The sequence below is a fragment of the Hylobates moloch genome, unplaced genomic scaffold, assembly GCF_009828535.3.
Source record: "Hylobates moloch isolate HMO894 unplaced genomic scaffold, HMol_V3 SCAFFOLD_3, whole genome shotgun sequence".
NCBI classification, from domain to species: Eukaryota; Metazoa; Chordata; class Mammalia; order Primates; family Hylobatidae; genus Hylobates; species Hylobates moloch.
The window spans coordinates 76,239,824-76,258,275 of record NW_026652278.1 but is presented as its reverse complement, the minus strand read 5'-3'; the positions used below and the strand labels follow the sequence as shown (position 1 = coordinate 76,258,275).

General features: G+C 36.9%; 1 protein-coding gene and 1 non-coding gene across 8 annotated transcripts in view; both read right to left on the bottom strand.

Moving 5' to 3' along the window:
• Window positions 1-18,452, bottom strand: part of NRG3 (neuregulin 3) — a 1,130,131-nt gene that overhangs the window by 637,963 nt on the left and 473,716 nt on the right. The gene's annotated exons all lie outside the window — the stretch shown is intronic.
• LOC116466142 (U6 spliceosomal RNA) lies at window positions 322-427 on the bottom strand. Its single transcript, XR_004247395.1, has one exon. It is a non-coding gene; the product is annotated as a U6 spliceosomal RNA (small nuclear RNA).

The window sequence follows — 18,452 nt, the reverse complement described above, 5'->3', positions numbered from 1 at the left end:
AGTTCATTCATCTTGGAACCCATCTACCCAACACCATTGTTAAAAATATTTTTATTTTTAATTTTTGGGGGTACATAGCCGGTGCATATATTCATGGAGTACATGAGATGCTTTGATACAGGTATGCAATGCATAATAATCGCATCATGGAAAATGGTGTATCCATCTCCTCAAGCATTTATGCTTTGTGTTACAAACAATCCTATTACACTCTTAGTTATTTAAAGTGTACGATTAAGTTATTATTGACTATAGTCACCCTGTTGTGCTATCACAAAATAGGTCTTACATTTTCTATTTTTTTTGGTTCCCATTAACCATAAAAATAGGGAATGTTTCACAAATTTGCATGTCATCCTCGTGCAGGGCCATGACAACTTTCTGTGTATTGTTCCCATTTTAGTATATGTGCTGCCAAAGCAAGCACCCAACACCCATTTTTTTGAGTACACACTAAAATACTGTGCAAAGTAGATATTGGGGGGAGGTAGGTGAGTTCAAAAATAAAGACAGTGCTTGACTCGGGGAATTTCTATTACTTTCTCTTTCAAATTTTCTTTTCATTCCATTATGGCTTTGAATTAATGTCTAAACATTGACTTGATTCTTCAAATTCCTTCATGAAAATGAATATCACTCACTTTAATTACTTAAAAATCTTATTTTTCCCCTTAACAGTTTTAGCTCTTATTTGAATCATTTATTCTAGTGTTCAGAAATCCAAGCACTTTCTTCTCTGCCTGGGGTATAAAGAAAGGATAGATATTGCAGCACAAGAGCCTGGCTTGAAGCCCTGCTTATGCATTGGCTAACTATGTCAAGTGTCAGGGCAGAAGTAGAAAAAATATTCTAGGAGAGTTCGTGGAGAGGGCACTTTCGTCAGTAGTGGTGTGGCGGCTCTGCATTTTATGCAACGAAGGCTTAGAGAGTGGGTTGAGGTGGGAACTAGACATATCTTAATGCAGCCTTTGCATAGGAAATATGTTTTTACTTCTATGGTGTTCTCATTTGGATGGGTTGAGAAACTGAGATTATAACAGGACTAACTCTAACACTAGCCCCAGCCACCACCCCCAGATTCTCAGTAGCTTGTCTGCAAATCACGGTGCAAATAAAGTCAATCAAGAGAAGTTTCCTCCTCAAAAAATAAAGCCAACTGTCAAAGACACTTTAGAGAGTATTTACTCTGGCTGACCAGAAAAGTTATGAAAATTATATTAAAGTACTTTAAAAGATGGATAGTTGTTTAAGTAAAAGGATGATATCTTTAAGCTGTCTTATATCTCCAGCCCCAACCCTAGATGGCATATTGATAGCTGTACAACAGAAGATGAAGAAATGCTAAATCAGGTGGAAAGGATACAACTTCTGAGACATGGCACATGGGAAGTGCACACAAGCAGGAGAGGAAATGCAGGCCTGCGACCAAAGTGTTAAGGACCAAGAAGACCAAAAGGGACTCCAGAAATATATTAAAAGTCAAAAGAGCACTTGGAAGCTTAAGATATTTGAACCTCAACATGTTCAAACTTTAAAAAAATAGAAATTTAAAAATTTTTAAACAGAGAGAAAGTTACTGATATGGTTTGGCTGTATCTCCACCCAAATCTCATCTTGAATCGTAATCCCCATAATCTACACGTGTGGAAAGGACCTGGTGGGAGGTAACTAAATCATGGAGGCAGCTTCCCCCATGCTGTTCTCGTGATAGTGAGTGAGTTCTCACAAGATCTGATGGTTTTACAAGCCTCTGGCATTTCTTCTGCTGGCCCTCATTCTCTCCCCTGCTGCCCTGTGAAGAGGTGCCTTCTGCCATGATTGTAAGTTTCCTGAGGACTCCCCAGCTATGTGGAACTATGAGTCAATTAAACCTCTTTTCTTTTTAAATTACCCAGTCTCAGGTATTTCTTCATAACTGGGTGAGAACAGACTAATACAGTTACTGACTAAAAATACAGGAAATCAACAATGTAGCATTAACCCCTAAAATGTCACATTTGTTTAAAACAGGCAACTAGAATGTATTCAGTCATTAAGTCATTTATCATTTTGAAAACATCCAGGTCTTTGGGATACGCAATCAGATTATAAAACAATTACATTGTTCTCCAAATCTTCTTGCATAAAGTACCCAATATATTAACCATTTCACTTCTTTGAAGAAGTTTCATCCTGTGCACCCCTGTTTATCTTCTTCATGACAGTGTTGGTGTCATCTTAAGCAAAAGTGGGAAAGGCTTGTTTCTTGGTACTACATTGGGACTCTGTGTTTTAGGCTCAGATGAAATTTAGTGTGCTGAGTTCTAAATATCCAACTTAATGCTTTGTAATGTACTTTTGCAGATCTAGGTTTGCATTACTACTTTACTACTTGCTGGCATTTTGAACATGAATAAGGTGAATATATGAAAGCACATAATTCATGGGGTTTCATGAAGCCTAAATGAGAAAAGAAGACAATGTGTGGTAGTGGGATTTTCACAGTGCTTGGCACCAAGCACATCTCTCCCTTCTTTACTAAATAAGTCAGCACATATTTATTGAGCATCAACTGTATATCTAATTCTGTAATATCTCTGTATGATGCCAATTAAAGTCATTTATTTAACAATCTATCATTGAGCATCTAATATAAGACTGCTGAGTACTGTATTGATTCCTGGGGTGGAAAGTGAGGAAATCAGTTCAGATAATAAGGCATGTCTGCCTCCCAGGAGCAACAAGGCATGTGTGACTGTCATGTACCCAATCTACACTCTGCTAAGTGCCGGGCAGGGGAGAGTGGTGTCTAGGTGGCTAATATACTCATAATGCTTTCTAACCTCTAAGCACTTGTTTAGAGATACTGGATGTGGTTATAGCATTTTATAAGATAAATAAGCCCTCCATAGGGCGGTTCATGGATTTCTCATGTGCTATTACATAGACTAGACCAATAAAGAGTGGGATGCCCCCATCAATCACTAGGAAGGTGATGATCTCACAAGTGCACTACCTACAACTTGACTATCATATTGACATCAGAAAGAGAATTGATCCTTTTCTGCATTATTCCATAAAAATTTTTTATGTTTTTACTTTTTTCCAGAAAGGAGAGAGACACACTTATGCTTTATTCAGTCATGTTTGTCTTATTCATCTCTGTAAGATGTACATCTTCATATCAATGTACATGAAGGATATTTACATGGGACAAAGGGAAGGCGTGTGGATCTTATTTGACTCTTGGCTTAACCATAGCCAACTATTTTCTTTAGCAATTCTTAATTTATCTGAATCTTATTTATGTAATATGATTAAAATATTACTTATTATTCATTTTTATGAGTTAAGGCCCCAATGCATTATAGACATGCAGCAAATATTAATTTTATCATACATCTTCTCTTCTTTAAAATTTTCCCTTCCATTTGAATAGACATTTTTCCAAAGAATATATAAATACATCCAACAAACACATAAAAGATGTCCAAAATTGTTAGTGTTTATGTAAAGTAAAATCAAAACTACAATGAAATATCACTTCACACCCATTAGAATGGACAACAGTGAGTATTGGCAGGAATGTGGAGAAATAGGAATAGTCATACAATGCTGGGGAAAGTAAAATGGTGCAGCTGCTGCAGAAAAGTTTGATCATTCCTCAAGATGTTAGAGTTACCATAAGACCAAGCAATTCCACTCCTCACATAAGAGAATTGAAAACAAATGTTCATACTTGTTTATGAGTGTTTATAGAAATATTACACATAGTAGCCAAAAAGTGGAAGCAACTCCATTGTCCACCAAGTGATGAATAAACAAAAAAGTTGGTACATCTATACAATGGAATATTATTAACTAATAAAAGACACTAGTTACTGATTTATGCTACAGCATGGGTGAACCTTGAAAGCATTATGCTCAGTGAAAGACAGTAGGCATAAGTCTACATATTACATAATCCCATTTATAGGAAATGTCCAGAATAGGCAAATCCACAGAGACAGAAAATAAATTAGTGGTTGCCAGAAGCAGGGAAGAAGAGTGAAACTTTATGTTCCTATCTTTTAACCTTGGTTTCCTATAAACCCTTTTTTATGTTTCCAGTTTAGTAAGGAGTAAAAGGGGACAAATATGACTCAATAGTTAAGATTATGCAAATAAATAAGTCAATTTCATGTTATGCCTTTGTAAACCATTTGAGAAAAAATAAAGAAAAACCCTCACGTACCTCCCAAAAACTCTTTGCCTTATTGACAAACTTGACTCCCAGACCTTTGTTTCAGAACAGATATTATTGAGAAAATTGGTCCAGTCTCTGTGATTGTTGGAAAGCAATTAAAACAAAAATCAAAGAGCTATAACCATCTGTTCACTTCCAATTCTTATCTCTCCATTTGCAGAAATAACAGCTATGTATTATACTGCTTGTGGATCATTCAATATTTTGAGTATGAAAGATAATGGTTGTCATTAGCCTGGCCAACATGGCAAAACCCCATCTCCATTAAAAATACAAAAATTAGCCAGGCGTGGTTGCAGGCACCTGTAATCCCAGCTACTTGGGAGGCTGAGGCAGGAGAATTGTTTGAACCAGGGAGGCAGAAGTTGCAGTGAGCCAAGATTGCACCACTGCATTCCAGCCTGAGCAACAGAACAAGACTGTAAAAAAAAAAGAAAAGAAAAGAAAGAAAAGAAGAAAGAAAGAAAGAAAGAAAGAAAGAAAGAAAGAAAGAAAGAAAGAAAGAAAGAAAGAAAATGGGGTGGTGGTCTTTGAAAGTTATTGCTGAGAAAATTCGGAATTTTTAACAGAAATTCCAATTTAAGCACAGATAGTAGGCTAGAAATCTACTCTCTAACTTTACCTCTCTGATGGTGGAAGCCATGAGCTCCCCTCCCTTTGTGTTGTCTGAAGCTGTTTCCCAATCTGCACCACAAAGTAGGAAAATAGTCATTTTCCTTGATATCTTAAAGTTTGCGAAGAGGGTGCACTCTCTGCCCCTTCCACACTGCACTCCATATCTCCCTTTCTCTTCTACTGGTGTGACTTTTTTTTTTTTTTTTGGTACATACCTAGTAAAATGAGCTTTTGCCCATCCTACCTGGCGAACCCTTCACAAAGAATCAGATTTAGTTCATGTAGAGAAGAGTTCAGTATACTATGGTCCCAGGCCCAAATCTGGTCTGCCACCTGTTTTTGTAATTACAATTTTGCTGAAACAGTGCTGAGCTCATCTTTTTATGTATTGTCTATGGCTTTTTGAGCTATAATCAGTTGAGTAGTTGTGAAAGAAACCATCTGACCCATAAACTCTAAAATATTTATTATTTGACCCCTTACACAATTTACCAACCCTTGATATAAAACATTACTGGGGAAAGTGGCTTTCTCACAGATTATATATTTGAATTACTAGACATTTTTGTCATTATTTATTTCAGTGCTTTAGTGTGATATATTTCAAAAAATATATGTAGAAGATGTCTAACCACAAATTAACCACTAGGGTACTGAAGTAAGACAGACTTGATTTTGATCCTAATTCTGATATTTTTACCAGCTGTATGATGTTCATTAAGTTCTTCTTTTTTTTGCTTGTTTTTCTTTGTTTTTGAGAAACAGAGTCTTGCTCTGTTGCCCAGGATGAAATACAGTGGCATGATGATGGCTCGATGCTGCCTTAAACTTCTGGGCTCAAGTGATCCCCTGCTGTAGCCTCCAAAAGTGCTGACTTAACTTATTGAACCCCCAGTTTCCCTATTTGTAAAATGGAGATAATGAGAGTACCTACCTGTCAATGAGAATGATTTTGGCTGAGAGTTCAGAATGCTCAACACAAATGGCTTAAATCTGAAGAAAAATAACATTATCTCTTTTAGCAGGAAAGGGTTCCTAGGCTGTCTAATATAGTTGCTTAACTAGACCCCCAAAAATAAAGGACTCATTCTGCTGAGCCATCATTGGCTATATCCGTAGGCTAGGCTCCCTTGTCACAGACAGCTGCCACGATTTTAGGCATCACATCTAAACATCATCACTCCTAATTCATTAACAAGATTTGAGTCCCATGACCACCTCTTAAGCATTGTCAGACTGAATATTGGCATTCCCCTGAGTAGCTTAATGAAGCAAATGCATGGCCATGTGAAGGACAGTGGGCTGACTGTTGGCATAAAACTGAAATTCAGTTGAAGTAAAGGCCACGGAGGATGAAATGTGAGCAGTGGCCAACAATATCAGCTAAGATTTTTTAAAATGAGAATTATATAAATGAATGCATGTAACAACATGTAGTGTGTAGTCAATAAGTGCTGGCACCTCCTGAGAGCTGTGACATCATTTTTTTTTTGGTAAATTTGTTGGTAGTGTTCTTCCAAAATATATTGTTTAATATAAAGTATGCTTGAATTAATTTTATTAAGAGTTTTAGAAGAACTGCATATTATTCCATTCAATAACTGAAAAACTTCCAGGATGTAATGAGATTGGATAATTATCATTACTCAAACACAGATGGACTCTGTATCGTTCTGCAGCACACACTCACCTATCAGTGATATTTGCATCCACCTCATATTAAGTCTGTATCAAATACTTATATATCCCCGAGGTCACTCAGCGTAATTAACTGCAAAGTAAACTTCATTAAGATGAATGAACGTGCTATTTTCTTTATCAAATCACTCACTGAATGCCCATAATTTTTAAAAAGGTGCCCATCTTTTTGCTCACCTAATTCTTGCTTGGCTCAGACATCGTCTCCTAGAGCTATTATTTGCAGTCTCTCTTATCTGCCCTCAAAGACAGAGAATTCCACATTCCTTTTGTCATAGCCCTTGTCATATTGCATTGTAAATGCCAGTTTACATGTTTCCTTTCCCTTCACCAGACTGTGAGCTTTGAAAAGGTTACTCCTGATACACAGCATGTACTCCTTCCATGCTTCAGGGAAAACGTAATGAATGAATGTAAATGTCCATTGAGAATGTCCATATTGAGAGAAAGCTGCCCTTATTTACACATCCCTAACCATGGCAAGACTCTTGCTTGCACTTACCAGATTGAAAGGCCCATCCCTTTTTCTTTTTTTTTTTTCCTTTTTTTTTTTTGAGACGGAGTTTCACTCTGTCACCCAGGCTGGAGTGTAGAGGAGCCATCTCGGCTCACTGCAAGCTCTGCCTTCCGGGTTCACGCCATTCTCCTGCCTCAGCCTCCTGAGTAGCTGGGACTACAGGCGCCTGCCACCACACCCAGCTAATTTTTTGTATTTTTAGTAGAGACGGGGTTTCACCATGGTCTGCATCTCCTGACCTCATGATCCGCCTGCCTCAGCCTCCCAAAGTGCTGGGATTACAGGCGTGAGCCACCGCACCCGGCCCCCATCCCTTTTTCTCCCTTTCCTTCTCCCACTGTCTTCAATACTACAGAAAGATTGGAGCCATCCAGCAGTATGATGTTTTTCTTTTCCTCCTCCCTGGCCAGGGCATGACATTTTTCCATGAGAAAAGAGAATAAGGAGACTCAGACTCCACCCAAAATTAAAAGTCAATGCAATGGGTACCTATGAACCAAGAAGAGTACCTTGTAGATATTCTGAGTAGGTGTGAAAAGACTCCAGGAACTAAAATTGCTAAATTATGAGACATTTATTTAAAACAATCCCATAAATGATATAAGCATACAAATCTCCAAAACCTTAGCTATGGATACAGTGACAAGACATACTACAAGGAAAAATGTCTATAGAAAATGATGAATACAGAGTTTTGAAAGCCCCTGCCTCCTATACTGAGGGATGTTCTAGGAAAATGCCTCCACGTAGCAGTAACTCTCTGTTTAATCTCTGCCTTTTGAAATCTCATCCATTTTCCCACACGCAACTCAGAGTCTTTCAGCTGTATACTGTTCCCCAGTCTTCCACCTGGCATTAACCTTGATCTCCTCTCTGATTCCTCAGCATTTTACTGCTATTCTTAGTAGAACACGTATCACTCTCTGCCTTGCACGCCGGCTATTTTGTGGGTATTTGTCATTCCTGCAGCCCACTGGGGAGATCCTGAGCTCCTTAAGGACAAGGGCCATAATTTGCTCATCTTTTCTTCCCCATTGTTACGGACCACCTAAGCTAATATAGAATAAAAAGACAGGGGTAGATCTTGATTAATAAACATATCTGAATATATTCTTCCCATTACACTTCACTGCAAAACTGAAAGCCTCTTTGTGAACAGACTGTTTTCCTTACGCAAGTAGGGTTTTGAGAAATGAAAAATTATGTTCAAAAACTCGATTGTTGATCCTTTCTGTGTGATCAGCTATATAAGTAGAAAAACATTCTTTTTTTGTTAGGGTGAGGATATTGCACCAAATATAAATGCCTATGTTTGCCTAGTTCTGTTTCTTGGGAGAACCTATATATCCTTCTAATTTAATTGCCTCAAGAGATTGGATTTGGCAGATAATTTTGGATCATAAATATCAGTTTCTTTCTCCATCTACTGTCTTCCCAAGCATTTGAGACCAAAATATCACAAATGGATCACATCAGAGCCATGAAAGATAAGTGATTGATTGTCTCCTTGATATTGATCTCATGCCAGTAGAGAGATGAGACAACATGGAATTTGCCTTCTTTTTGATTTATTCACGAAACAGGAATTTCACCAAAGCCTGGATATCATTCAAAATCTAACCATAGGGCTGCCATGTAGGGTGGTGGATCCCCCATTATTAGAAGTATGCAAGCACAGGTTGGGTCAGCCACTAATCATGGGTGTTGCAAAAGGATTTCTTCCCCGGTCAGTGTTGGACTAAATAGTCACTAAGGTCCCTTCTAGATGTGTTAGTTTGTGAAAGGTCAGCCCTGTATTCAAGCTGGGAGAAAGAGCTAGAGTGGCAGAGGAGAAACTGTCCGCTCCCCATTACCCTGGTTCCCCATGACATCAACAGGCAGTTGGTGGTGTCACGATGCTACACAAATGTGAGGCGTAGGCTTCCAGGCTCAAACACAGCATGTACCAAACACACTGACACAGTGTCTTAGTCAAAATTTTGAACTGTGAAAACTGATTAATTTTGTATCCAACTGAAACTCTATTTCACAGCAAAGCAGTTCCCCAGCTGTGAGAGGCTGAACACTATGGCTGCAAAGAAATCAATGATCCTTCTGTGGTACTCAAGGCATCTTTATGATTCCCTTTGGGTGATAGACAACTTCATGTGACCATGGTTCTGATAAATACAACCCAAGCATTTCAACCAGTGGGCAAACAATTGCCCATAAAGCTATCCACTTCTCTCTGTTAGGTAGTCACTGGATCACTGCCAGCAGAGCAGGGTGGAGCTCACAGGCTGGGCCTCTGTCTGCTCTCGCTCATGCACTCCTTGGCATCCAGCTTGTTCCCATCTGCAGAAACATTATAATTTCCAAATGTTGAAGGTATTCTAATAGTGCTGAACACAAATGTGTGCACAGTCCAACTCCAAAACTGGAAAATGTTTATTTTTGTCACATCTTCCCCTTGACGTAAAACCATGGTCCACTTTAATAAACAAGTTGTATGGTCAAACTAGCTCTTTCCAGATAGGTTTTAAGGAGAAATGACTCTAGGTCTAGCCATAAAAAATAAAAAGAGAAAAAAAATAGTTCCTCAGTGGGGAGTGACCAAGTTAAAACATACATTTTTTTCCTTCTGATGTCTCCAAACCATTAGATATGGTAACATGAACTGCGAATCTTCAAGAAGACCATTTAGGAAGCACAGCTTGCAGTTTATTTGACCGTGGGAACCTTTGTTCCTGGCTCCCATTGAAATTGAACTGAAATTCCACAGAAGCACAATTTAGGAAATACTGAATTAAAGTAAAACCCATGGGTCTATAGCATCAGGGGATTTTCATAGTGTGGTCCAGAAAATATCAGAAAACCAAAGCATTTTACACAATTCAGAGACTGGTAAAAATAGCACTTGCATGGAAATGGTCCCTTTTTATGAAAAGCCTGAGGAAGCTATAAAATCACTTCTACTTGCATGAGTGCCAGACCAAGAATAAAAAGAGAGAAGACGAAAAGATGACAGGTGAAAGGAGGGAAAGCATTGAGGAAAGGAGCATGAGTAGAGAGTGACCAGGTCCAGCAGGTATTCTAAGCACAGGCAGAAGGTGTTGTTCCAGGTCTACATGCAGGCAGAGCTGAATCCTCAGGTCAGTAGTAAATAGTGTGGGCCTAGTTTTCATGCCGTAGAATACAGATGACTAAGATTCTATTCTAAAAGTCCAATCATTTCAGACAATGAGACTTCTCTGCAGTAAATATGAAAGCCAGGAAGCAGTAGAGATAAGCTCAGTATGTTGTTCAGTAGAAAACACAGACTGGACCACTAGATGGCCAGAACTGAGACATTAAATGGAGCAGTGGGCAACAGAATCATTCCCCAATCACACCTGGTTAATGTCATCAGCAATGCCAATTTAAAAGAAACATAAATTATGCTAAGAACCTCAGTGTATATTATTATATTTCAGATGTTAAGTTGGTGCAAATTTATGTTGACCAACTTAGAAAGCCAGGTGGACAAACTTGTACTTACAACCAGGTAGGAAACGGTATGGAAAATGCTATTTATCAAAGGCTTAAAAATATTTCTAATTTTTGACCTCATATTTCCACATGGAATCTGTCTAAAGAAAACATCCTAAATATGAAAAAAATTGTTGTTCAAATATCTGTATTGCCATATATCTATATGAATAGAAATATTAAAATTGCATAAATTTCCATTAATAGAACAGTTCAGTAAATTATATTTGGAGTCACACAGTGGAATTTCATGCAGTTATCAAAGGTGATGTTTATGAAGCATCTGTTAACCTGATTATAAACCTGATTATAATACAATGTTAAACAAATAAGAGAGAAAAACATAAGTATATTATGTAATCATGACTATAAAAATCGGGTAAATATAGCAAAAATGACCAGAAAATATAGCAAAAGAGCAATAACAGTGTAAAGTTTATATAATTATAATTTTTCATGACTTTCCTCTTCAAATTTATTCAGAAGCTTCTAATTTTTCTTTTACAGGTATCATTTCTCTTAAGAAGCAGTATTTTTAAAAGAATATTAGCCCAAGGAAATAAATATTCTTAAAAATGGTGCCAACACTGAGCCTTCTTACTAAGTTGTTCCTAACTACAGATGCAGATTTTGGAAAAGATCCATATATGGAAAATCTTTATGGCCAAAATTGTTCTTTGCTGTAATGAAATGTCATCAGCAAAGTGGAAGAAAGAGAATCAATGCACACTAAGAAATTCCTACGTCAGGCAGACTGCACAGGCTAGGTATGGTTTGGGGGAACCCCTTGGGTGGTAGCCATGGTCCATAGCTATAGCAGCTCAGGGAGCATAGGACCAGATGCACAGAGCTCCAGCTTCCTGTGATGAACTGCCTAGAGCGTGGCCTTCCTGAGTAGCCATTTTGGTTTCCAGGAGTCTATTTTACATGATGACATATTAGAAAAGATTTGGAAGGGGATTTAAGTGACATTGCCAAGATAAAAGCGCATTAGACATTTGGTTTGGAGACAGAAATGTCATGTACCTGAGCAGTTTCTTTGAAGGAATAAGACAGATTATCCTATGTGGCCAATAAATTTAGTCTCATTCTTTACAATGACTCAATATGACAAAGGGTCTAAAAACAGCCTTGCTTTTTTACTTGGAAATATATGTTGTGTGCTCTATAACCCCTGTTTTGGATGTCTTCTTATTTCAATCTGTCCCAAACTAGGCATGTGCCCCTGAAATGTAATTTCCAGTAATTCTTTATTTTTTCTTAAAAAAAAAAAAAAGACCAAGAAGGAAAAACCCACCAAACAAACAAAAAAACTTAGCACTAATTTACCTTTATTTTAGGCAACTGAGGCAAAAGAAAAAAAAAACTTGCAATGTAACTATTAATTAGTATGTTCCCAGAACAAGTGAGATTTTTATAAAAGAGTACAATGGATATAGAATCAAGGAAACTCTTCTTGTATAGAAATAATTCTTTTTTAAAAAGTTTGACAGCTCCTCAATAAAGTAGCACTCTGGCACGAGCCAAAGAGAAAAGAAGCCACTCTAAAAATATCTCAGTAAAAATGGAAAGAGCTGACATTTCCTTCCATGCTCCTGGAAGAGCTGTCTCTGGGACTACATGGCCCTCGGCTGTCCAGTTGCTTTATTCTCCACTCCCCTGTATACCTCTGCTTCGGAGGCAGGCAAAGGATGCAGAAAATGGCTGAAATATATAGTTGGCATGAACTTGCTCTTACTTTTCAAAACTGATCAGCTATAAAAAAAAAAAAGCACTAGAAATGAGTGCCAGCAACAGAATCTATGGCATTCTAAAAATAAGCACGGATGAGGCAAAATTCAGGGATAAACACATTAAAACTTTAAATTCCTGGCTCATTAACTTCTGGTATGCTCCCACATCTTCCCCTGTGGCATGGACACTTGAATAGGTGTTATTTGCTCAATCATTTATTTAAATGGTTTTATTGAGTGATGATGTGCTGGGCATGCTGGGAGGTTTCCGTAAGAATAAGAGATGACTAGAAATGGCCCAGCATCTTGAAATCACTCCAAGGAAGTTACAGGTCCCCAAACCCTGACAAAGGTGAGGTTAACAGAAATTGAGCAATCCTTGCTCAAACCATTTACGGACTTGAACAGAGTCCACAGGAGCAGAGGTCCATAAACCACGTTCCTCTATATTCATGAACTGGAGAGATGTTGGCCAACCAATCAGTAAAAAATATGAATTATGATGGCTATGCTAATTATCCTGGTCTGATGACTACACATTGCATAGTATTGAAACATCATTATGTACCCCATAAATATGTACTATTATCATGTGCTAATTTAAAACTTTAATTTAATTTTAAAAATTCTTTAATCCAGAATGCTACTTCAGCCACTGAGAGATGTGGCTGAAGGTCTCACCCTTTGAAAACACACACATAACAAATATCCAAACAAGATCCTTGTCCAAAATACCAGTGAAGATACTGGCCCTTCTCCTTCCAGCAAATGTTCTTTCCATAAACCTCTGAGCCAGAGTGTTGGCTTCTGCAAAATAAGGATATGGAATTTTTGTTTGGGAGACAAATTCTATGTAAACACCTATTCCTCATACTATGTTAAGAAATTGTGCCCCCCCCACAACGCTTGCCAAATTTCACAAGTTGAAGCCCTAACCCCACAATGTGACTGTTTTTGGAGACAGGACCTTTAAGGAGGTAATGAAATTTAATGAGATCCTAAGAAGAAGTCCCTTATATGATAGGTCTGGTGTTTTTAAGAGGAGGAGACACGGGAGGGTATGTGGATAGAGAAATGCTATGCGAGGACTCAGAGAGAAGCAGCTGACTACAAGCCAAGGAAAAAGACCACTGGAGAATGCACACCTGCCAAACTTTGATCTTGGACTTTCAGCTTAAGGAACTGTGAGAAATTTCTGTTGTTTAAGCCGCTCAGTCTATGGTATGGCAGCCTTACCTAACTAAGACATATCATGGGCTGGTTTGCAAGTCATATATGTTAGTCCACATGAGAGAAGAAACATAGCTAGTAAAATTCAGCCATCATGTGAACACAAAGAAAGGCAATCGCATTTGGTTTGCAGTCATAGCTGCAGTATCATTTTTTTGAGATGGGGGATATGAGGGTCCCTAAGCTTCCATAATTTATTCACATCTCTGCCTCCACTGAAGTAAACTCTGTGGGGTTTCATTGTTTTTAAGATCATTACAATAGTGAAGGACATTCATGTAAATGAATAAGATAGATAGATAAAGCAAGAAATAATATTTTTAATCCCTGTCTTTCTCAGACTCTTTTGATTGTAGACACAGTTATCTCCACACTGAAAGCTCAGCCCCATCTACTGCTGAGCCAGTCTTTCACACAGAAAAATCTGGTATGATGTCCAGTAGTACAGTGGCAAGCTGAGAGCATCCACCTGGTCCCTGTAGTTTTCTCCTGTTTTACCACTGATTCTCAGGCCATGGACTGGGCATCTAGTCCCATGTCCTGTTCTCATCCTAATCTTGCTTCTGAGATGAGAGTCTAAAATCCTAGGATCCAAATAATCGAATACTCTCCTTGGTTCTTGTTTGTTTCTCATACTACATGGCCTATATGCATTCCCTCAGCCCAGGGTCATTCTTCCAATGAACTGATCACATAGAATAAAGTATCAATGCCTAAAATGACTCCAAGCATCATTTCCTAATTTTAACCATATTAGCCTTTACTAATTAAGATGCCTCAAGGAATATACTAAGCTGTCTTTCTGGATCACCTTATTCTTTAAACAATCTTTTTTTGACATGGCTAATTTTTAATTACCATTCTTTTAAAAGAAAATTGAGAGTTAGAGAATTTAATTCATTTGGCAAAGATTACATACATTAAAGGTGATGAGAGGTTTCCAGTCCTGGCCAAAATGTAGTATCATGGACTAAGACTTTAAATTTCTGGCAAAGAAGGACAGTGATCCTTGAGAAATGGAAAGCAAATGAGAGTTGAAAACTACATAGTCTGAAATAACAAATGCACTGGATGGGACGGAAGACACATTAGACATTGCAGAAGAAAAGGTAGAGGTCTTGGGTACATAGCAATAGAAACTATCAAAAATAGGAAGTTAAAAACAATAATGAGCATCAGTGAAGTATGGGGCAACTTCAAAGTATATTATTAGGCATATAACTTATGTAGAAGTAGAGTTCCAGAAGAAGATGAGAACAAAAAGCTATTTTCAAATATAATAGTCAATTAAAAAAACATGAAAATTATAAACCCATAGAGTTGAGAAGCTCGACAAATTCCAAGCATAGGAAGCATGAAGAAAACTATATAAAGGCATATCATAATCAACTTTTTACAGCAATAAATTGAAAACCAGTGATAAATTATAAATCTTATAAGTGACCAACAGAAAAAGATGCATTATACAGAAAAACAACGGTAACGATAACAGTAGAATTTTTATAAACATTGCAACGGAGATGTCAGTAGAGCTGATCTTTAAGAAACTGAAAGGGAAAAACAAAAACAAAACAGTTAATCTAGAATGCTTTACTCAACAAAAGTATCTTTCAAAAATGGAAGTGAAATAAAGCCATTTATAGGGCTATAACAGCTGAGAAAATCCAGCAGTAACAGACTTGCATTACAAGAAATGTAAAGGACATCCTTCAGTCAGAAGAAAATTAACAGCCAGAAGTATATATCTACCCAAAGAAATACAGAGCATGGGAAATGGCATTTATGTGAGTAAATATAAAGTCTCTTTTCTTTTTATTTAAATATTCCAAATATAATCAACTGTTTACAGCAAAAATAGTAACAAAGTATTGTGAGGTTTATTTATATATGTATATGTTTATGTATATGTATATGTGTATGTATATACAATGTTTGATAACAGTAGCATAAAGATGAGGAGGGGATAGAGAAGAGAAGTGTACTATGTAGAGTTTTTATGCTACACATGAAGTGATAAAATATTACTTGCAACTTGACAGTGAAAGCTAGAGGTATATACTAAAACTATCAAATAATGATAAAGCAACTATGAAAATAATAAAACAAAGAATTAGAGGTAAGACAACAACAAAGGAAAGGCAAAAAAAAAGGAAAGGTTATCATATTGGATAAAAAAGCAAGACCCAATTATATGCTGCCTACAAAAAGCCCACTTTAAAATATATAAACAGGCAAAAATTATAAATGAAAACAGATACACCACACAAACAATACCCAAAAGAAAGCTGGAGTAATTACATTGTCATCAGACCAAGTAGACTTTATATTCACCAAAATTTGAGGAATAAAGAGTAATACTACCAGCCTGGGCAACACAGCCAGTCCTTGTCTCTACTAAAAACAAACAAACAAAAACATTAGCCAGGCACAGTGGTGCATGCCTGCAGTCTCAGCTACTCAGGAGGCTGAGGTGGCAGAATCTCTTGAGCCCAGGAGATTGAGGCTGCAGCGAACCATGATCTCACCACTGCACTCCAGCCTGGGCAACAGTGTGAAAACCTGTCTCCAAAAAAAAAAAAAAAAAAGGAAGAAAGAAAACAAGAGTAACGACACTACATAATGATAAAGGGATGGGTAAACTCTCCAAGGATGCATAACAATGATAAATATCTATGCAGCTAATTACAGAACTTCAAAATACATGAAGCAAAAATCAATAGAACGGCAAGGGAGAAATGGACAAATCCACCATTATAATCTGCTATTTTAACCCTTATCTCTTGATAATTGACGGTTAAGAAGACAGCAAATCAGTGGAAATATAGAAAACTTGAACAAAAGTCAACCAACTTGAAAAAATTCAGTTATAGTACACTCCATCCAACAACAGCAGATAAACATTCTTTTCTAGTATGCATGCCACATTTACTAGGATAGATCACATTCAGGTTCATTAAAATAAAATAAAATAAAATACTTAAAATGATTCAACTCATACAATGCATGTGCTCTGAACACAGTGGAATTAAGTTAGAGATCAATAAGTAAATGATACCAGGGAAATGTCAAAATATTTGGAACTAACATACTTCTATTTAACCAATGGAGAAAGGAATAATATAAAAGTAATTAGAAAGTATATTAAACTGAAAATAAAAACAGAGCATATCAATATTTGTAGGAATTTGCAGAAGTAAGATTTTGGTGGGAAATTTATAGCACTGGTAACCTGTATGAGAATTTTAAAAAGGCCTCATGTTAATAATCTTGGTTTCCACATTAAGAAAGCAGAAAAGGAAAATCAAATGAAACACAAAATAAGCAGAAGGAAAAAAGTAATAATGAGATCAGAAATTTTTTAAAATGGAAAAATGAAAATCGATAGAGAAAAACCAGTGAAATAAAAACTTGATCCTTTGAGAACATTAATAAAATTGATTGATTCTACTAGGAGTGATGAGGGTAGGGAAAAAAGTAGACACAAATTATTGATAACAGAAATGAGAGAAATGACAGCACTACAGACTCTAGAGTTATTTTTAAAAAGAAGAAATTATATTGAACAAATTTATGTCACCACCAACAAACACTTTGATGAAACAGAAAAATTACTTGGCCAGGCATGGTGGCTCATGCCTGTAATCCCAGCACCTTGGGAAGCCAAGGCAGGTGTATCACCTGAGGTCAGGAGTTAGAGATCAGCCTGGCCAACATGGTGAAACCCTGTCTCTACAAAAAATACAAAAATTAGCTGGGTGTGGTGGTAGGCGCCTGTAATCCAAGCTACTGAGGAGGCTGAGGCAAGAGAACAGCTTGAACCTGAGAGATGGAGGTTGCAGTGAGTCGAGATCGCACCATTGCACTCCAGCCTGGGCAACAAGAGTGAAACTCCCTCTCATAAATAAATAAATAAATAAATAATACTTAAAACATCAAGCCATCAAAGGTTTTTCAAAAATAGATAACTTGAATTTTCCTGCACATAATTATTGAACTATCTATATCAGTAAACTGTAGTTGAAAATCTTCCCATAGAGATAACTCCAATCCCAGATGACTTTACTCGGCAACTCTACCATAAATTTAATTAAAAGAAAATACCAATTCTAAAAAACTCTTTCAGAATATTTAAGAGGAGGGAACAGTACCAAATTATTTTATTAGGCCAATATTCCTCCAACACCAAAACCAAAGACACTACAAGAATATTACATACAAGTGTTCTTCATAAACATAGATGCAAAAAATCTTAACACAATTTTAGTGAACTTAATCCAAAAAAAAAAAAGGACAATACATCATGGCCAAGTAAGGTTTATCCCACGTATGCAAAGATTTTACATGCAATATTAACAGATTTTAAGAAAAACATATGATTATTTCAATTTATTTTTCTTTGAATCATGGCTAAGCCCCACCCTGGCTGACACTATTGAGGTCCCAGCATACACTGTGTCTGAGTTCTGCTGATCTGAAGCAGTTTTGATGTATAAAAAAGAATCAGTACCTGAAATACGTGATGTTTATCACAGCATGATAAAAAGTAGATATGCCAATTGTGTACACATGTTTGGATGAACAATGTTAAATGGAGGACATCTGGAATCCAATTGTTAAAGGTTATAATCAACATTGTCATAATTTAGAGACTGAAAGTAAAATAAATTCTTGTGGAACATCCAGGAAATACTTCCCACAGTAATTCCTATTTTATTTTAATTATGCAGAAATGGTACCTTTTCTCCTCTTTCCTTTTTCTTCTCCTTATTCTTACCCATTAGTAACATAGTATTCATCAGAAGGCTCTGAATAACAGTCCTCCAGACGGAACTGTTTTATTCTAGGACTTGGAGGAAGAGACTCTTTTTAAATGATTTTTGATTTCTACAATTCTGTTCACATAGCAAATGTTATCATATCAAATACC